Below are 22,875 nucleotides of genomic sequence, written 5' to 3' on the forward strand. Positions count from 1 at the left end.
ACACTCATGTTTTAGTCTACATTTTGGAATGTTTTTTATTTCATTTCCAAACCTTTATAAGTTTCTTTTTATTCTGTTGAACAGTAAAGAAGATATTCTGAAGAAAGCTGAAAACCTGGACCCACTGACTCCCATAGTAGATAAACAAATATTATGGAAGTGAGTGGCTAAAAGTTTCCAGCATTCGTCAAAATATCTTCTTTAGGATTCTACAAAACAAAGAAGGCCAATCAGGTATGGAACAAGTCAAGTGTGAGAAAATTAATTTGTAAATGAACAGAACTTTCAGTTTTGAGTGAACTATCCCTTTAATACTTAAGTTTAGGAATCCATATAGCAAATTGGCAGCGGGTTCTATCTCCTGTATTGACTGAAGAGGGAAAGTCAACCATGCAGGGTTTTATTAGGATCTAATGTTTACCCAGTCACCGGCATTCATTTACACCAGAAACATCCTCTCCAAACTGCTGTTTTTGGTGGTAGTTGTATCTGTGTTCATAGACCGTTAGCTTAGCATCACTTTGTCTCTGTGTTTGTCTCCTGCTGATTTGCTTTGATAGTGGGTCCACCGGGGCTCAGGCTGGCCTGTCTCATCAATTCGTTTTGCCTTTCATTGTCATCACGGGAGCTTTCAGAGAGCGGTGGTCCACCAATCAGACCAGAGACATTGTGCCGTGCTTAATCAGCTTTGTTAGCATTTCTGTGTTTCGGTCGCAAGCCTCAAATAGGCAGAAAGTTTATTGGTAATATGAAGAGAGAGGAAAATGTATGCGAGGATGGTGACTCAGACACTTTAATACAACCATGAGGGTTGATTAGAATTCTATTGCAAAAGTAGCTCTAAAGAACTTTGTCAAACTAAAAATTGCACTTTAGTCGATGTACTTTAGCCGACGCATTAGTCTTACAAGGACAATTAACTTAGCAATTTTCATTACCTGTGTTTTATACTTCTTTAGAGTTGATGCAAAAAAGGGGTAATTTTCAGAACACCTTTATGTGGAACTGTTTTAGAGGTGTATTATTTGTTAGCTGAGGATCTAGATCTGTGTATAATATTGCATTGTGTGTTACCATTGTTGAGCAGTCTAATCCCAGAAGTGTTGAGCCAGCTTTTTATATTCATTATTGCTTTTTTTCCTGTTCATTGCCTTGCTTGTGTTGCATTATAAAAATGTTGATAAAAATGGTTTGGTTTGAGGAGTTGGAAAAAAAGTACATTGTGTGTTATTATGTTTATTTATAGTGAATCATGGTTCATTTTACTCAAACTACATGGTATTGCTGTTATGATCAAAACATAATATGGTCATATTAGATATATGATAATAATATATGATTAATTAAAATGCTATTTTTAATATAAAAGCTTTTCATTTTCTTAGTCTCCTCATCCACCACCAGTGTGCAGCATCCACCTGGATGACGTGACGGCAGCCATACCACCGCACACAACACATCAGCTGATTGACGGAGAGGAGACAGAGTGATGAAGCCAATGATAATATGGGGATGGTTAAAGGCCAATTGGCAAATTTTGGCCAGGATGCTGGGGTGAAACCCCTACTCTTTTTCGAAGAACATCCTGGAATTTTTAACGACCACAGAGAGTGGGGACTTCAGTTTAACATCTCATCCAAAAGACGGCGCTCACTGAGCACAGAGTCCCCGTCCCTTTACTGGGTCATTAGCGAAAAAACACAGACCACAAGTTGGGTGCCCCCAGCCCATCTCACTGGCACCACTTTATTTAACACCAGATACACATGATGATGATAATAAAATATGTTCGATTAAAATGTTATTTTAATTTAAAAACTTAACATTTGATGTCTAGTTAAGCTAAAATATGTTTTATTCATTCATTTTCTTGTCGGCTTAGTCCCTTTATTAATCCGGGGTTGCCACAGTGGAATGAACCGCCAACCCATCTAGCAAGTTTTTACGCAGCGGATGCCCTTTTAGCCGCAACCCATCTCTGGGAAACATCCACACAACCATTCACACACACACTGATACACTACGGACAATTTAGCCTACCCAATTCTCCTGTACAACATGTCTTTGGACTGTGGGGGAAACTGGACCACCCGGAGGAAACCCACGCCAAGGCAGGGAGAAAATGCAAACTCCTCACAGAAACGCCATCTGAGCCGAGGTTCGAACCAGCAACCTAGCGACCTTCTTGCTGTGAGGTGACAGCACTACCTACTGCGCCACTGCCTCGCCCACAATGTTTTATCGCAATGGTAATATGAATATGATTTCACAATATTACAGTTGTTTTTTGTTTTTGTTTTAAAGTATCAAGTTAATTGTTTATTATGAGTAATTCTATAAATATAATATTGGAAAAATCTGACATAGAAATATTTAGCTTTTCTGCAAAATATATTGAGATATGAATGCAATTTCACCAGATGGCTTAAATAGCTTCATTTGGAAATAAATAATTTGTTTAGATTGATTAGGGTGATTTTGTGAGGGGGTGAATCAAGTTTAAAATAATAAACAAACTGCAAGCAAAAATGATTACAATAGAGCAAAGAAAAAAATAAACAGTGCTTTCTGTTTTTTTCGGAGAGTCATTAGTATTAAGGTATGGAAATTGAATAATGAGATAATATGTATAGTCTTCACTGTATTAAATAAAATAATTCTTTAAAGAAATAACTTTTTTTTTTCCGAATGCTTTAAATTCACTTGAAATCCCTTTAAAACACATGCTAATAATAAACGTTCAGTGTGTTATGATTATACACTTTGCAATGACTCCACAAATCTCATGTATTCTCAAGTGTTGTGCTGATCAACTATAATCCCAATTCAACATTTCATATCCTGTGATGTGACTATTGCGGACACACATTGGGATATCGATGTTAAAATGTATACAGTTTAAGTCAAAATTATTAGCCCCCCTGAATTATTAGCCATGATGACAGTAAACAATATTTGACTAGATATTTTTCAAGACACTTCTATTCAGTTTAAAGTAACATTTACAGGCTAAACTAGGTTAATTATGTTAAACTAGGCATGTTAGGGTAATTAAGTATAATGATGGTTATCGAAAATATATATAGCTTAAAGGGACTAATAATTTTGACCTTAAAATGGTGTTTAAAATTTTAAAAACTGCTTTCATTCTAGCCGAAGTAATAATTATTTCAGAAATCAAAAGTTAATATAAATAATATTTATTAATATTTAATTGATATACTTTAATTATAATGTTTAATAATTAGGGGTGTAACGATTTATCGTTGTACGATTTATTGCGATGCAAAAATGTCACAATATGCATCGTGGCGTTACGACGATTTGATTACGATATGACGTCCGTTTTCTCTTATTAGTTGAGCTGTTTGCACGTGAGCTACGTTCCACCTGCCGTCGCACGTGAGTTCAGATTGCAGCAGCAGTAATGTTAGCAGACCAAGATGAGTGGAGTTGAAATAGAGGATGGCCCATCCTCTCAAAATCAGACGTCTGGCAACATTTCGGTTGTACAGTCATTGCTTTAGACTCGTCCGCTTTTTGACACGCATACTGGGTCAAACATCCTAAGTTTTAAAGTCTTCACAGTGATTTACATACTGCACAGCGACATGGATACCTCCTAATGGTGTTGAAAGAGTCACATACAGTATTTATAAGGTACAATTCACCCTAAAATATCATTCTGTCTTCATATAATGATGTATTGGCGGCCGCAAAATCACACATGACATGAGCTGACCGTGAGCTGTTACTACAGAGGGCGGACTATGATAGAACCTGCAGGTTGTGACTAACAGGTAATAAAGTAGTAAACAACATTCAGTTTGTGGAACAGAGTGATCGTTCAGGAGCCGCGTGGGAAGTATGAACAGCAGTGGAAATGAAACCGAAAGCGTGCACATTATTTAAATAATCATATCGCATTTTAGAGTTATGATTACGACGAGCATTAACTCTTTTGAGTACAGAGGTACACAAAAATGCACGTCAACATGATACACTTGATAGCGCCGACATCAGCAACGCCAAAGAAATAGTAAACCTGCCTAAACTGCTGAAAAAAGCCACGACTGTCCTGTGTAATGAAAAGACGGCCACCCTGTCACTCATCATGCCCAACATGAAGACAGCCATCCATTTTTTTTTTTTGACCAAGCAAAGATTTAAGCTCTTACTGTTAAAATCAATTGAATTGAATCATTTCAATAATATTTTATAAGAAGTTTTTAAATTGTTTTATTTTCCAGAGACAGTCTTGTTTAATTTATTTTCTTAAAAAAGGTTCAGTTTAACAAGTTGAAACAAAAGAAATACATAAAAAAATAGTTTACTTGGTAATTACATTTTTTTAAAATAAAAATTGCATTTCAGCTTAATTAATTTTTTTTTTTATTCCAAACATCGTGATACATATCGAATCGTGAACATTATATCGTGATACACATTGTATCGTGAGCTGAGTGTATCGTTACACCCCTATTAATAATACATTAAAATAATATAATGTATAATTGTTACAAAATAAAATATGGCTGTTTTTGTTATAATTTTTGTTATAATATATACATAAAAGATAACTAATTACCATATTATTAAGAAAATAAATGAAGCCTCTGTGAGATTTAATATAATGTGTTTATTTTATACAAACCCTTAATTTTATATTATAAATCTAGATAAAAATTGTTGACCTTAGCCTTCCCTACTTAACACAAATCAGCCCATCACTGTCATCAAACTCGCATTGACACTTACAACACTGCTTTCACCATTTGTATAATTACAGGTCGATCTTGGAGTTAAAGTGTGAAAGAAAGTTCTGCCATAATGTGTGCTGTCTCTGTCAAGTGCTTTACCATGAGTGGATCATTTCGGGCATTGCTCGTCCCGTACGTCTGACACGCAGTGAATGCTGCATGCTGATGTGTGCAGTACGCGGCCCAATCTTCCTAATTACCACAGACATCGTGCTGTCAGCAGTGTCGTGCCAGGCTAGAATCTCCTCCGAGGGGTGACAGCTACCATGTCAGCCCGTTTGCCGAGACGCGAAATGCCGGCGTCCCGAGATAAAGAGAATTAAAATCCCGTCAAGGCCTCATAGCGGGTCACTTGGGCCAAAACAAAAGAGTGGTGATGGGGGGCTTTAATTACCTTGTGTTGTTGTTTGCCTTTGCGTTCCATAACAAAGCAAACTTAATTAGATGTCTCAGGATGTGGTCTCCTGGAGAGCAGCGCAAGTGTCAACACAAAGTTTAAATGGGAAAAAGGGGGGGAGCAGAATGCAGTAAGTATTAATTTAAATGTGATTATGCGTCTTCAATTTGCATTCCAGATATTTGTGCCAGAAGGGAAATTAGAAAGGGTGAGTATGTGTGTGCAAGGTGCGACAGGTTACCCTGCTCGGATCATTGATGAAGATGCAACTACGCTGTGGGTTTGCATTTTATGAATGACAGTCAAACTGTTGTATTCACAAGTTTCTGTCCCTACGTTGTTGATATGCAATATTTCTGGCATACATTTGAACGTAAATTTCCCAAGTCTGCATTTTTTTAAATGAACTGCTTACAGTATTTCAGAAGCAATTTAGTCATGAAGATGTGTTCAACAAAATCTCCTGAAGATAGAACCATGCCTCAGAATGGGGAAGGAAGGTAATTTAGTGTAGGGTTGGGCAATGTAGACCAATTTGGCATCGTACGATGTCTAATGTCAAACATTGCGATGGACGGTGGTATCGTCGTTGTAGGCGTTGATGAATTAATTATTTTTTAATATTTCATTCATACATAGCAAATCAATTATTTGTAGCCTACCGTTTCAACTACCTGACCCGCATGGTCTTTGTTTTACCCATAACCAAATCATAAATAAATAAAGATAAAGTTACACACAAACATTTTCACCTGTCAATCACTTTTACCACGGGACTCTGGCATGAGTATGCAGAGTAATCTATGTCCTTTTAATGGCATTAACAAACTTGGTTGGTAAAAAATGTGCACGACCAACTGCAACCAACCCACAGTATCTGAGGTTTTTGCTAAAATTACCAAGTACAAGCGCTACAGTCAAAGACTGAAACAGTGTACTGATGCTGTAACACATCTGATATATTCAAAAAAACAGAAAAATCATTAGATAGAGACAAGATTAATTAAATATGTTTAACAACTATAGTGAGACGCAGTGGTAGTGGTAGATCCTTGATAAACTGCGACGTCCACTGCTCTCTGGGGTTTTGTGCTCAAAACACCTGGAGCTCAGACTGTGCAAGTGTGTGTGTGGTCATGTGATGTGCGTTTTAAGAGGTGTAGTGTGGAAGGAGGGCTTTTCAGAAATGCTAGATGAAACGCCAGTGTGGACGTAGTTTGTTTTTGTTCTAAAATGCTATTTTAAAACTAAGACGTATTAGTGTAAACAGGGCTGTTTGTATTTTTTGCGAGCGGGTTGCTGCTGCTTCAGTAAAGCTTCAGTAATGCTGAGTTCAGACTGCATGATTTTAGCTCCAATTTTGACTCGCCGACAGGTTTTGAAAAATCGTCGACAAATGCCTGAAATCAGACAAATCACACAGTATGACAAGACAATCACACAGTATGAACCATCAAAGATGTGATCTGAAAGATTCGCAGATGAGTCACCTGCACCCGCGAGATATTTGGCATGTTAAACAGGGCTCGCAAAATCTGGTAGCTCGAAGTTCCGACACTAATGTTTTTTTCAGTCAGGCTACCAAAATTTATCAACAGCGTGCCTGGCAGGATATCTAGATACTGGTGGTCTAACCAAAAAAACAATAACCCCGATACTAGGGATATCCAGATCATGTGTTCGGAAATCGGGTCCGATCAAGTGGTTTCAGACTCGATTGGAATTGGACGTTACTTCCTGATTGGGACTCAAATAAATATGTGTGTGTATATATATATATATATATATATATATATATATATATATATATATATATATATATATATATATATATATATATATATATATATATATATATATTATATTCTCATTATTTTTTTAAAACATCTATAGTTATGCAGTGGCACAGAGTTAGACTTCTTTCTTGACTTCACACAGAAACAGCAATGTATGCGGCATGACATCACTTTGTTGCAGATACGCTATTGGTAAAAGCCAGCAAAAAAAGAACAAAAAGGCAGCTTAAAGCGGAAAGCACAAGTATGTCTGCGGTCTGGAGGTATTATAAAGTGGATCACAACAATAGTGCCATTGCCAACAATGTGAGATATGTAAACTTTGCACTTCAAGAGGTGGAAAGGAAAAGACTACAATTTAACACAACAAACCTGATAAGACATGTCAAAAACAACGTAAAACCCCCAATGTGAAATGCAGAGAGCAGCATCATATACTAGTATGGTATCTGCAGGCCAGCGGGAGATTGGGGTAGAAGTTGTGAGATTAAGTTTGCATATCAAGACAAAGTTGTCAGCAATTCTTCATATTGTAAAGTCATGCAGGGTGAAACCCCCTGTAGCAGATCCATCTTGCAATGTAAACAAACAGCAACGAAATGCTACCTCAGATAGTCATGCAGTGTGAAAACTTCTGTGATGCCACTACTTTGAAAATCGCGCTGTCTGAACTCGGCATAAGAGTTTGTCAGTTGTGGATCCTCAGAGAGCATGAATGATCATTGCCCCTTAAGTGACTTTGAATGTGGCAAATTTGCCCAGTGGGCTCATCTGCATGTTGCATGTTTGATCTACAAGGATTTTCACAAACAGGCGTATAGTTTAGAGAGAATGGGCTGAAAAAGAGCGGCAGTTCTGTGGGTGAAAATACCATGATGCTGCCTGAGGTTTGAGTAGACTGACTAGACTGGTTTAGATTGATAGGAGAAAAAAATGTAAGTCAAATAACCACTCATTAAAGCCTGATAGTCTAAAGTAACATCTCTCTGAATACTTCCAACCTTGAAGCAGATGAGCTACAGCAGCAGAAGAGGACAGAAGACTCCAGTCAGGAGGATACAATTCTCACAGGCTCACCACACCAGGATAATTTAAGAGCGGGAAAGTTTGCATGGTCTTCTTGAGTCTCAATTTCTGTTGCAACATCTGGGGCCTCATGTACGAAGACTTGCGTGGAAATCTTACTAAAACATTGCGTACGCACAAAGCTGTAAATGTGCGTACGCAGAAAAAAATTCAGATGTATGAAACACTGCGTACGCCGAATCTCACGCATATTCTTTTGTACATCCGAATGAACGTGAAACTGAGCGCAACATGCACGAGCACAAAACCCCTCCCTGCTTCCTCCCCCGTATGAATATGCTAATGACTATGCTAATTGCAAAACCCAACGAAAAGGCAATGGCAAAAGCAAGCAAAAAGAGAAACTTTGAACAGAATGTGAATTGGTGGTGCTCCTTTCGGAGGTAGACCGGAGAAAAGCGGTGTTATTTGCAAGTTTGTTCTCCGGAATTAACAACAAAAGAAAAAAAATATAGTGGGAGAGTTTAGCTAATGCGGTTAACACAGTTGGGTCTGAACATCGCACTGAGTGCATTAAAAAAATAGTGTGGTTTATAGCTGTAAAATGTTGCAGCACTCTCAACAGTCTCAGTGGCGTGCTTGTAAGACGCATGTCATCATGTTTTGACACGTTCGAGCATGAACTCGGCTCGAATCCAGCGTCTGATGAACTCTTTCTTCTTTTTTCCCCCGCTACATATCAGATTTTGCCTACTATTTATCACGAGAAAGACAAGTAGGAATCATCAATAAGTTTGTGCATCATATTTTATTTGCACATTTATTGAATGGAAATGTTTCTGATTCACGAATGCAAATTCATCTTCAGAGGGTGCCTTTAAAGCAATGTGCGTGCGGTAGATCGCTCAGATTACATTGGGAAAACAGGCGACCGCTGCAAATTGCGCTTTAATGTTTAGCTGCTCAACTGTATGATATGGAAACCTTATTTACCTGCTAGATGAACCCGTCTCATACAGCTGCCATTGCAAGGCTCAGACACTTTGTAGAGAGGAATTTAACACAACTGCCTCTAGGAGTCGCCAATGGAAATAAAACAGACACGCACAAAAAATGTGCGTACGCCAGCCATAAAGCTGCCGTGAAGCTGCGCACATTCCCACGTTCAGTTCATTGTTAGTAAATCCAAACGTGAGCGATTCTGAGCGTGAAACCTGGCGTACGCAAAGTTTTTGTGCGTACGCAGCGTTGATACATGAGGCCCCTGGACAGTGGTGTCAGATTTTGGTGTAATCAGTATGAAAGCAAGGATCCATCTTGCCTTGTATCATTTCAAGGTTTTAGGAGTCATTTTCTTGCCACATTTGAGTACCAGTTGAGTAAAAATTCAACTGTGTATCTGGGTTTTGTTGTTGATGGCCATTGTTTTTTGACCAGTATACTCATCTTGGATTGGTTACGTCAAGCAGGATAGCGCATCATATCACAAAGCTGTAGTTTCTCGCACATGACAGTAAGTTCACTAGATCAAATGGCCTCCAGTCACCAGACTCAATCCAATAGAGCATCTTTGGGATGCGGTGAAACACGAGATTCGAGACTGAAGGATCACTGACAAATCTGCAGCAAGTGATTTCATCATGTCAAAAGAGATCTCTGAAGAAATTACCAGCACCTCAATGAATATCAAGAGACAACTACCAAAGAGGCTTGTGAGTTTATATTAATGACTAACTTACATTGTGGTTTGCTTTGCTCCCCACACCAAACTAATGTACCACTTATAACTTTTAAAACTTTGTATTTATTTTGTTTTTCGAGGGGGTGAACTCTTCAAGTTTGTCATCCCCATTTATCTCCCCACCTTCTTGCTTTTCTTCCATTTGGTCTCCAGGACCACAGACTATTAATTCCGGTGAGGAATGTTCTCACATTGGCTGGTGCTCAGAACAAAGCGCAGCATGAAAAATGACACCTCCACCTGTTCCACTGTACCTCCACTTCCACACCGGTAAATCATGGCTGAGCCTCTGTGCCAATTCATATCAGTAACATCGCCAAAATAAACATGTACCAGATGTGTTTCATAATGATATAAGTGCTTCTGGCATTACCACATCAATAATCTATCCTCAAGTGATGTGGTGAGTAATCATTTGATGAGCGTGTGCATATTTTCTGCAAATTGCTTGTTAAAATAGAGCTTCATGCAAGTATGTAGGGCAAGGTGGAGGTTCCCTTGAGACTTAATATAGTCCTCATTTAAGTTTGATTTCTTTCTACTTTATATTAGGTCTTGGGTGTCTTGGAATAAGAAGAAATATAGATAAGAGAAATATAAATGATTAACTCTCAGGTAGGGTTGGGCTATGTTGACCAATGTGGACTTGGATCACTTTCGTTCTAAAATGCTATTTTAAAACTACGACTTATTAGTGTAAACAAGGCCTAAGTGTGTATTTTTTGCAAGCGGGTTACTGCGACAGGGGCAGGGTGGAGGATGGTGATGCCGGCTTAGCATCGTGATGTCTATCAGCCATCAGTGATGGACGATGGGATCGTCTATCGACCCAACCCTACTCTCAGAATTCCATTAGTGTGTATGTGCTTTGAACGAAATTTGTGTTTCATATTATAATATACCAATAGTTTGCAAGATAACGCCCAATTTAATAGAGCTTAAATCATCTCAGACTGGTATCTTGAATATGAAAATGAGTTCACTGGCCTCCACATTCACCAGAACTCAATCCAATAGAGCACATTTGGTATATGGTGGAATGGGAGATTTGCATCATGGATGTGCTATTTAATTTAACACACTGCTCTTCTGTTCAGAATTATTTTTAGAATATCACGGGCTCTCGTTTTGCTCTTTTTTTTCAGAGTTTCAATAAAGAGTGACACTCAGAAGTACAAGTCACATTAACCAAAGCCCTCCGAGCTGAATTAGGGAGCATGTAATCTCTGTATATATTTATGAAATGGTTTGGCGGTGTGTGTCGGCGTTGCTGGTCTTTGCTAATGGCAATAATTCTTTGGATGGTATTCATATGTCTACTTCATATTAAGTTTCCTCACTGCTTACTGACCTTTTCATTTTCTCTGGCATATGCGATTCTTCACATCTATGGACTTGTCAGGACTCATTATGTTCTGACTGCTGCTTTGTTAGGAAAGAGAGCATCTTTTACTGAGCAGATGTGTGTGTCTGTGCGCTGTCGTTTATAGTCTGTAAAACAAAGACATAAAAAATAGGAGCCTGGGGTGGCACGGGAGCACACCCTGTTTGTCACGGATGGCTGGTGTGTGTGTGTTGAGTGACTGGGTGGAGACGGGAGTCATAACAGCCCTCAGGTTAACAGCTTTTGCCTCCTATCATAGCAAGCGCACATCATTTAGCTGATAAATCGATTCAAAGATGGACAGATTCAAAAGATGCCACTTTGCTGAGAAAGAAAGCAACTTTATGGTTTTTCTCATTCCCTGGGTCATTCTAAAAGCTCAGGTAAATTTAATCCTGGATTACCCTTACATGTCACAGTGCTCAAAATTTAGCCAGGGATAACAATTAATCCTGGGTATTCTTTAACTGCATTTTCAGACTTTACCTACCTAAAGCCTAGCTTCATTCATGCAATAATTTTCCTTCAGCTTAGTCACGGACTTATCAGGGGTCACCATGGCGGAATGTACCACCAACTACTCTGGCATATGTTTAATGCAGATATCCTCCAGCCGCAACCCAGCACCGTGCTGGAAAAAAAAGACTAAATTTATGTCCTTAATTGAATCGTCGGTGTCAGTAGCTGTTTCCATCTAAAGATGCATATAAATGTGTGCAAAACTGGAATATGGCATAAAAGACGTGTGAATAAAGCAGCGTTTCCATCCAATGAGACAAAGAGAACAAAATTGTCACTTCCTGATTAACTGGCAACAAATATCAAAAGGAAAAGTGGAATTTGCCGCAGTATGAGAAACTGTGTGAATCTTTTCTTTTATTAATAAACGACTTGCGCATTAGAAGGCAAACACTGACATGCAATGAATGCGTTTTGGCGTTTGAAGGTGTGAGACACACAGACACTCTTGATTCTGGAGGTAATTAATAATATAATAACACTAATACTGAGATGGTTCTAGTATTTTAGAATGACCAAAACAGCATTTCAGATGCTTTCCATTGTGCTCAGCCTGCTGGTTTGTTCATTCCCACACATTTTTTTAACATCACATGATCTCTTATAACCAAGTCACATGATTATTTAAATGCACATACTGGAATTTGTTAATTGAAAGTCTTTCCATTGTAGTTTATGTGCATCTTTTCTTATCGAATAAAAAAAGTTTATCCTACTCAGTTATGCACATTTGTTTTTATGCGCGTTTTCAAAACTTGCAGCATGTACATCAATTGTTTTTTTTGTACGCATATCCAAAATGCAAATAAGTTGGATGGATTGTTACTAATTGGATAAACTCTGCAACTAGCTTCATTACCGCATATCCTTTACTGACTGTAATATATAATACTGTTTTGACAGTAAGGTAATAATTAAATGGTCTGTTCTTTACTTTAAAATGATATATTTTACATTTTGACACAGCTTTTTATAAAAATATACAGTGTTTTTGTGATCTTAATCATATGAATATGAAGCATGCAATTGGTTGTCATTTGCATTAAATCTTCAAGCTATAACATTAAAGCAATGCATCATTTTTACACTGAATATTTTTGGCACTGCAAGTTCATAACCCCAGGTAATAAAAGTAATGCCTATTTAAAGTTTAAAACATTCTTTAAAGGGGTGTCAAGGTGCCACAGTGGGTAGCACAGTCACCTCACGGCAAAAAGGTTGCTGGCTTGAGCCTCAGTTGGGTCAGTTGGCATTTCTGTGTGAAGTTTGAATGTTCTCGCCATGTTGGTGTGGGTTTCCTCTGGGTGCTCTGGTTTCCCCCACAGTCCAAAGACATGCGGTATAGGTAAATTGAATAAGCTAAGTTAGCCGTAGTGTATGTGTATGAATGAGTGTGTATGGGTGTTTCCCAGTGTTGGGTTGTGGCTGGAAAAGCATCTGATGCGTCAAACATATACTGGATAAGTTGACTAAGCCAAGCAAATTTGGTCCTAAATGTGTAAGTGACTGCAGAACCAGAAGCACACTGTTAGCACATGTTTAAAACATATTTCTGGGTTCATTTGTGTATAATTTTGCATGACTGTTAAATAAAAACAGCAGTTTTGTAAAATATTCCATTTTTAAATTCCCTGAAAAACCTCCTATGTGTAAAAGCATTTTTGTTTTAAATTATTGTTGTTTTTTCTTGAAATTTAAGCATTTCCATTAGTCATATTTTGAGTTTGTAATTTGAAGGGCAATGGAAGTGCAGCGGATGCTGAAAAATCCAAAAGAAAAACATGTTTTTTGTACACTATTGTAATTCTCAAATGACTGAAGAATAGAACATTAAAAAATAGAACTGAAAGAAAGAAAGAAAGAAAGAAAGAAAGAAAGAAAGAAATTACTAATGCTAATATAAAAGCAGCATGTGAAATAATCTATGAAATCCATTGAACTATTCTTTCGCTAAATGCATATTGCTTTCCCATAACCACTGAGGCACACGTTTATCTTGTATAGCAGAACGAGAGAGATATCAGGTATGTATTTAACGGAAGGCACTTTCTAAAGAAAGCAGAGAGACAGACAAGCAGAGACAGACAGATAATGCACTTAACGCTCAGGCTACAATATTTTCGAAGGGTTTGGAGATTAACCTTTTGAATGTAATGTTGGGAAATATGACGCTCCTCCTCCACCCGTTCCACTTCTCTAATTAGCCGCCTGACATTTCACTTAATCCAATAAAAAAACAACATGGCTGCCGTGCAATGATGTGATATTGGTAATTGGAACTTTTTTTTTTTGCCGTTGTTGTCCATTTCTGATCTGCTGTTGGTTTGTTCTGACGCCTGTAGAGATATCATTAAAATGCCTACAGCAAAACAAGGCACAGTTCTTGTCAAAGGACACTTTTCCTCATCTGGTTTGATCAAGGCCTCAGCGGAGCATGAAGCAGAAAAGGCCATGAATGCGGATTGTCATTCGCTTACAGTGAGGCGTGTCGGATTTCCGCTGCTTCTGTTACGGCTGTTTGATGACATGCGTTTTTCGCCAAGTGGCTACAGTTTCTTCCTGTGTTAGCATCTTCATGGTGTGGCGTGTCACCTTAGTGCAAAACAAGGTTATTCTGGTCGTCCTTTATAAAGCTGACACCATTGTTTCCTGATAGTCACTGTAGTGGTTGCTGTGTCATGGCATTTTTGACTGAAAACGTTTTATTCACTGCGTATTAGTTGCCCACATTTATTTTATTTTCAGACTGACATGATTATTATGGTAGGAGTATGTTTTTGACTACATTTTAGACGTTTATCTCACAGTGACTTTTCATTTTATATGCGGAATGACCTTAAAATATGAACTAAAAAGTAATACTTTTAAACTTGTATTTAATGTTTAAAATGCAAATCCAATTAGATCCATTTTATTTGGTAAACAAAACTAGTCTCTCATTTAATTTCTCTACTAAAAGATAGAAAATATTACTTTACAAACAGTATTGTAAATAAATCATATGAATAATTTTATAATAGTGAATAATGTTACTGAATAAATATAAATTTACACATATTTAAACAAGTAAAAAAAAACAGAATAAACGATGGGCTAAAAATCTCCAGAATTCTGAGCACACAGATTCCGTGTGGGTCTGGTTGTAAGTTATTGATGCTATATTTTTGTGAGCTGTCATTGCTTTTCAGAATTATGTTTATGAATCATTTTCTCTTCAGCTTAATCCCTTTATTATTCTGGAGTCGCCACAGTGGAATGAACAACCAACTTATCCAGCATTTGTTTAACGCAGCGCCAGCGGATGCCCTTCCAGCTGCAACCCATCACTGGGAAACATCCATACACACTCATTCACACACACACACACACACACACACACACACACACACACACACACACACACACACACACTCACTCACTACAGTCAATTTTAGCCTACCCAATACCACGTCTTTAATTTGGACTTGTGGGGGAAACCGGACCACCAGGAGGAAACCAATGCAAACACGGGGAGAACATGCAAACTCCACACAGAAATGCCATCTGACCCAGCCAAGGCTCAAACCAGTAACCTTCTTGCTGTGAGGCAAATGTGCCACCCACTGTGCCACCGCGTTGCCAGAATTATGTTTATTCACAGAATTATTATTTTTTTCAAAGAATGTTGTAGAATGTTACACCATTTTCTCTAAATCAGTGGTTCTTAAACTTTTTTCATCAAGTATCACCTCGGAAAAAAATTGTCTCTCCAAGTACCACCAAAATGAGCAGTACTGAAAGATAGTAGCGTAGTAGGCCCAGTAAAGCAGCTACAACTCTGCACATTTAAAATAAACGTGGCAGATTACCTCAGAAATATAGGCTATATGTCATATATGGCATATTATATACATAATTTTAAATACATTTTAAAATATATGTAGCATGTGCACAACATATTTCATTCCTCCGTGTACTACTGGACGGAAGCCCGCGTACCACTAGTGGTACACGTACCACAGTTTGAGAATCACTGCTCTAAATTGTAAACAATTCTCAAAAGTCTTAACATTTTTTTTCAATATGGTCATCATTTTTCGGTTCTTTCAAAATGTATTTTTTCCTTAGAATTCCAAATTTACATATTCGCTGTTTTTACCTTTTATAAAATAAAAATGTTCTCAAATATAGTTAAATATAATATACATTCATAGTTTGTTTTGATTAATAAATTTAATACATCAGCTCTAATACATCATAATAATATAATGATTATATATATATATATATATATATATATATATAGAGAGAGAGAGAGAGAGAGAGAGAGAGAGAGAGAGAGAGAGAGAGAGAGAGAGAGAGAGAGTTTTTTTTTTCTTTTAATTGGCATTCTGATTTTCTCCTTAATAATATAGCCTATTTTCAGAACTCTAAATAGTGAAAGCATATTAGCATCCAATGAATGTCAAAGTGCAACATTGTTCACGGTCAAAATAGTGCTTGTGTTGTTTTGAAGTCATATTTACATGTGATTTCAGTCCGAATATTCAAAGTACCATAGAAAACATGTCAAGTTGTCACTGAACGAATGTGCGAATGTGTAAACTTTACCTCAATATTATATTATCTAATATATTATTAAAAATCTTAAAATTCCGAATCATATTTAAAAAAAATCAGATAGGTCTACTACAAACAAACCAGACTTAAACAAAATCCAGACGAACATCTAACTTACCTGCCGTGCAATCAATAAGCTGCAATGACGTCTCCATCTTGTTTTGCAATAATCCATTTGTGGCGTTTAGGCGGAGTAGTAGAGTAAACAACCGTTAACGAGAGGCGCGGCATAGCCTCGAATGTAGCTGGGTTAATTGACATGATAAAAAAAGCTACTCCCGGACAATATGCTCTACATCGCAACAATGCGGACTTTGCTCTAGTCTTCCATTCAGTTTCTATGTCCTTTCCTCTATCTGAATTTCGCGCGTCATTACAATCACGTGACTTGAAACAAGTTTTTTTTTCACCCCCTCAGTTTGTTTCTCACTCACAATGACGAAAGCAACTTGTTTATCAAGAATATAATTGCCCAAAATGGTGCTTTAAAAAAATGATTAATTATATTTACATTTTTAGGGGTTGCAAACAATTTATACGGGCTGCATTTAAATAAAATAATAATAAAAACAAGTTTAACCTTTCTAAATTAAACTAGTTTCCTAAAATTCAGCCCATATTGTTTGCAACCACTCACCTTAAAAAAACTAAAATAAATGTAATATTATGAATATTGTTTTTCAGTGTGTAACGATTGATGCTTTCTTGATTTTTTTTCTTGTGTGTAGGCTACCATGAGATTAATCTTGCCTCTTTTACATGCCTGCAAGTGCTCCTTTGCCTAGCCAAGCCTGTGCTTGTGTGAACCTCACAGTGGATTACTAATAAGACTTTATCTTATTTAAATAAACTCTGCAAATCTGCTAGGTTGTTAATGACTTGTAAAGTTAAGCAGTTCAGCAAGTGATGCTTGTTAGTTGGCCCAGTGTTTAAGCCATAGCTCGGGGTCTGTCTACAGAGCTTACAGCAGACAGGCACCCTGAGAAAAGCTTGCAGCTAAATGAGCTTGGCAACCAAAAACATTGTGCAAAAGACCACACTTTATTTCTCCCCAAATCCTCCCTCTCATTAATTAATACCTGCCCTCAAGCTGCTGATATATATACAAACAAAAAGGAACGCACATGAAATGCAGCTGCAAATTTAAGTGACTAGAAGATTAGGAATGGAAATGAATTTCTGCCCAACATTATTTAAACAAAGGGAATAAATATTATACCATGTATTGTGCATTTTCACGAAGTCGTTAATTGGTTAAGGTGCAGGAAGCATGCCTTACTTCTGTGCTTTATTTCAAGGGGCGACTGAGTTGAATTAATTAAGCTGTAATTATTTTCTGACCCTTTGCAAATAATCCCAAAGTGGGAAAACTAGGTTCTAAATAAACAGTTTTATACATTTCTGAAATCTGAATCATTCACAAAAGTTAATTTAAAAAAATTTAATTTAAGCAGACCCAAAGATTTATTTCATATTTATTTGCCAAATATTGCTAGAAAAAAGTAGAACAAATATTAAACAGTATTAATGTAGCAGGAAAGAATATAATAAAATCAGGGGTGGAAAGATTTGGGGTGCAACGCAATTCCAGGTATGTGGCCTTAGCAGGCCCGGATTAAGAATTCAGAGGCCACTGTCAATCGGAAGTTCTAAAACAATCCCAAAAACGAGCACACTTCCACATTGAAGAGTAAGGACATAAAAATAAATATGAAATCTTTAAAAAAAGATCTACATGTAAGTTGATTGTTTTAAAATTTGATTTGTTAATTGATTATTTATTTTTATTTACTTTATTATATTGTATTATATTTACATTGATGTCCACATAGAATCATTAAAAAATATATTAAAAATCCTAGTTTTTCACTTCTGCCTTGAATGTTAAAGGAGCTGCATGTATAGACCAATATTTGTAAGTTTCTTTTCCTTAAAATCTTTAAAAGGTTTACTTTTTTTTTCCTGAGTACCTGGAACCGGAAACCAATAACAAACTTCCATATTGAGCCAAAAAAAAAAAAACAAACATACTCCACATTATGCAAAGAGGAATGATGTTTACGTTTTAGCCCTTGTGTGTGATTTTAGTAAAGCTGCTCTGATATGTAAAGCTGCCTGTAGGTTCCTCTGGCCGGGAGCCTGGAGCTGCTGAACTGTGATTCAGATCATCCACACGCTCCTGCCTGACGGCTACTTCTGCGCTTTCATCTCTCTGAGAGCTGCCAATGTCAACTAATGAGATAAATTAACAATCATTAGCCTGAAGCTAAACTTTAAAGATATCAGCCATGCTCTTGAGACAAAAAAAGAGCTACAGCAGCAGTGTACAAGAGGAGGGTAAGAATGACGAGAGAATTGATAAAATGAGTAATACTATATGTATATATATATATATATATATATATATATATATATATATATATATATATTAAACCTCATTGTTTGATGATTGTAACAAAAAAAAAGCATTTCTTTGTTATGTAGTGATGGCATAAAACAAAGAGATTTTGTGTTTAAGCATGATTCAACTGATGACAGTAGCAGCTCAATCATTTTTGTATGTTGTCTGTTGAGATTTCTTCCCCTAAAGCAGGTCGCGCCATGCAGCACCATGCATTTCAGAATTCTTAAAGGGTCACGAAACACCAAAACACATTTTTTGAGCTGTTGACAGTCGTATATGTGTCCCACACTGCTAAAAACACTATTAGGACACCTATATTTCACTAAAAAGTGTAAATTGGTTGTTTTTGCGTTATTCCAAGCAAATTCGTACTTCCTGTTTAAAACGAATTTTTGAAGCTGCGTCACGGTCATGACATAATAGCCTGTATTCCAGCGTGCAGACTGGGCGTCTGTGTCAGAGTGAGTCTTATTACGTCTTACAGTGTGTTGCATTAATGCATGAGTAAGGCTTGGTTCAAACCAATCAGCGCGCTCTATTGTGCAACTTCATTAATATTCATTAGTGTCATCGCGTTTACGCCACAGAGACGCCACGTTGTGTTGGCAAAACAAGCGTGATGTGTTGCTTTTATAGTTTGCTGCCATTAAGTTTCGTTTTCATTTTCTCTCTGTGAGAGCTCAGCTGGATCACGTGTGGATTAACAGTGTACGCGATGCTCGACAACAATAACTTACGTGTCTAAGTAGGAACATTGTTTACCTGAGAGCTGTTCTCATCTGCAAACGCTGAAATCCGGATTCGCTTGTAACGTTAGTCTCCTCTTCATAAAGACGCGGCTCTAGTTGCTGGTGATTGTTCTGTCTCTACAGATTTGGTAAGTGAGCGACCAGTGCTCTTTGTTTATTCAGTTTGTTCATATCGAATTAAGTTAACTATTGCACTGAGTGCAAACATAGCACCGCATTTTGTGACCGGAATAACACACGCGGCTTTCTGACGCTACCTGCCGTGTGCATCTAAGTTTCCGGGAAATGCAGTTTTTTTTTCTCTCATTCGCCGTGCGGTATTAAACATTGCATGAAAAATACACGCTAAGAGCAGATCCTCGTATCAAATATTTCGTTTGTCGCGAGGGGCATGAATGAATTCCCTGAATGAAAGAGCCAAACTGCAGTTAAAGTCCAACATTTAATAATTTGGCAAATAATTCGACTACAGATGTCCATGTAGGTTAAAAACCATAACTTTCTCATGTGTGTGTATTTTGACTGAAACTCGCGCGCACCCAAATAGACACTCCCACACCATCCCACTTTAGTTCCTCCGACACTCCCCCCTAAACAGAGCTGGACACGCCCAGTTTTCTGACTTTTTCCAAAGTAGAGGTGTGAAAACACCCTGCTGAAACGAGGGGGTTTCATGGCCTTTAACATAGGCTTCTATCAGGGTACACACACCGGCACCTCAATTCGGTTGGCTGTCCAGCCACGACTCAGGACACTGTTCATATTTCTGCCGAGCCACAGAGCGCCATCTGAACAGTTCCATGTTAAATATCATGCTAATGTGCGCATTTGGTGTGTGATACTTTTAACTGTCATGTGCACGCCATGTTGCGGTGGATCCGGTGTGTGACGCCCTTAAGAATTCTCTTTTTATAATTTTATTATTATTATCATATTATCATTTAAATAGTTTAATTCAGATTTCCCCGAATGAGTGTAGTTTACACACAGTAATTTTCAAATTTATTTCTCATAATTTTTATTTTTATATTTTAAAATTCTTGATTGTTGCATTATATCCCACAATTCAGATTTTTTTTGTCAGAATTTAGTTTAAATATGAAAAAATTCTGACTTTTATTTTATATCTTGCAATTCAGCATTTTTTTACTCAAAATTTTGAGTTTACCTTTGACAAATTCAAGCTTTTAATCTATATCTTACAATTCAGCCTTTTTTTCCTCAGAATTTTTAGTTTGTCTGACAAATAGACTTTTATTTTAATATCTCCCAATTCTGCCCTTTCCCCCTCATAATTCTGAGTCTACGTCTAACAAATTCCGACTTTTATCTATCTCCCAATTCTACCTTTTTTCTCTCAGAATTCTGAATTTACCTCTGACAAATTCAGACTTTTTTTTAAACCTCGAGATTATGCATTTTTACTCAGAATTTTTAATTTATTTCGCAAAAAAATCAGACTTTCATCTTATATCTCGAAATTCAACTTTTTTTAACTTAGAATTTTGAGTTTGTGCCTGACAAATTCAGACTTTTATTCTATATCTCACAATTCTGCCTTTTTATTCAGAGTTTATTTTACATCTGTCAAATTCAGACTTTTCCTTTACATCTTACAATTCAGCTGTTTTTTACTCAGTTCAGAATTTACCTCTAACAAATTCAGACTTTTCTTTTATATCTGACAATGGGGTATATGCACACAGACTTTTTTTTATCTTCAGTCTGCCAGCCTCAGGGCTTTTGGTTAATTGTCATCCCATACAAAATCACAGCTTTTAAGATCTGGGGCCTCATTTACGAAGACTTGCGTGGAAATCATACTAAAATATTACGTACGCACAAAGCTGTAAATGTGCGTACGCAGAAAAAAATTCAGATGGATGAAACACTGCATACGCCGAATCTCACGCATATTCTTTTGTAAATCTGAATGAACGTGAAACTGAGCGTAACATGCACGAGCACAAAACCCCTCCCTGCCTCCTCCCCCGCATGAATATGCAAATGACTCTACTTTGGCAAAACCCAATGAAAAAGCAATGGCACAGGCAAGCAAAAAGAGAAACTTTGAACAGAATGTGAATTGTAGGTGCTCCTTTCAGAGGTAGACCGGAGAAAAGCGGTGTTATTTGCAAGTTTGTTCTCCGGAATTAACAACAAAAGAAAAAGATTGAGTGGGATGCGGTTAACATAGTTGGGTCTGAACATCGCACTGAGTGAATTAGAAAAGAAATAGTGTGGTTTATAGGTGTAAAATGTTGCAGCACCCACAATAGTCTCAATGGCGTGCTTGTAAGATGCATGTCAACATGTTTTGACATGTTCGAGCATGAACTAGGTTCGAATCCAGCGTCTGATGAACTCTTTCTTCTTTTTTCCCCTGCTACATATCAGATTTTGCCTACTTTTTATCACGAGAAAGACAAGTAGGAATCATTAATAAGTCTGTGCATCATATTTTATTTGCACATTTATTGAATGGAAATGTTTCTGATTCACGCATGCAAATTCATCTTCAGATAGTGTCTTTATAGCAATGTGCGTGCAGTAGATAGCTCAGATTACATTGGGAAAACAGGCGACCACTGCAAATTGCGCTTTAAGGTTTAGCTGGTCAACTGTATGGTATGGAAACCTTATATACCTGCTAGATGAACCCGTCTCATACAGCTGCCTTTGCAAGGCTCAGACACTTTGTAGAGAGCAATTTAACACAACTGCCTCTAGGAGTCGCCAATGGAAATAAAACAGACACGCACAAAAAATGTGCGTACGCCAGCCATAGAGCTGGCGTGGAGCTGCGCACATTCCCACGTTCAGTTCATTGTTAGTAAATCCAAACGTGAGCGATTCTGAGTGTGAAACCTGGCGTACGCAAAGTTTTTGTGCGTACGCAGCATTAATACATGAGGCCCCTGATTTCTTAAAAAAAAAAAAAAAAAAAAACAGCGATCTTCACTGCCTGGCTAAGATACAATATAAAGTGGGTATTAGACCAAACCAGAAGCTCTGCATTAAATTATTTTTCCGCTCCATGTCTTCAAAATATGGAAATTAATTTTACCAAATGGAATTTCTGCGCTATGGTGCTAATGACGGTGCCTACATTTAAACGGTCTTTCATATCTTTTTATGCTTTAACAACCAAATGGATGCTTACGTCTATTTAACTGAATGTATTGTACTTACATTACAACATCAGTGCTGTAAAAGGAACCTTGTGAAATTAAAAATGGTCATATAAAGCTTTCACCGGAAGCTCATCATGGGCTGAAAAACACTGTGCATATAGCCTGTTCAGAGTTTACCTCTGACAGATTCAGACCTTTATTTTATATCTCGCATTTTAGCCTTGTTTCTCAGAATTCTGAGTTTACCTCAAATTCACACTTTTAATTTATATCTCTCAATTCTGCATTTTTTCTCTCTCAGAATTCTGAATTTATCTGACAAATTTAGACTTATTTTATAGCTCACAATTCTGCCCTTTCCCCCCT

General features: G+C 37.3%; 1 long non-coding RNA gene across 5 annotated transcripts in view; it reads right to left on the reverse strand.

The window, feature by feature from the left end:
* LOC141376633 (uncharacterized) overlaps positions 1 to 16,576 on the reverse strand; it is a 199,241-nt gene extending 182,665 nt beyond the window's left edge. For all 5 annotated transcript variants that reach the window (XR_012387228.1, XR_012387227.1, XR_012387224.1 and 2 more), the window contains exon 1: positions 16,341 to 16,576. This is a non-coding gene — a long non-coding RNA (uncharacterized lncRNA). The remainder of the gene's footprint in view (positions 1 to 16,340) is intronic.
* Between the last annotated feature and the right edge of the window lie 6,299 nt (positions 16,577 to 22,875).

This window comes from Danio rerio, chromosome 11, assembly GCF_049306965.1.
Source record: "Danio rerio strain Tuebingen ecotype United States chromosome 11, GRCz12tu, whole genome shotgun sequence".
NCBI classification, from domain to species: domain Eukaryota; kingdom Metazoa; phylum Chordata; class Actinopteri; order Cypriniformes; family Danionidae; genus Danio; species Danio rerio.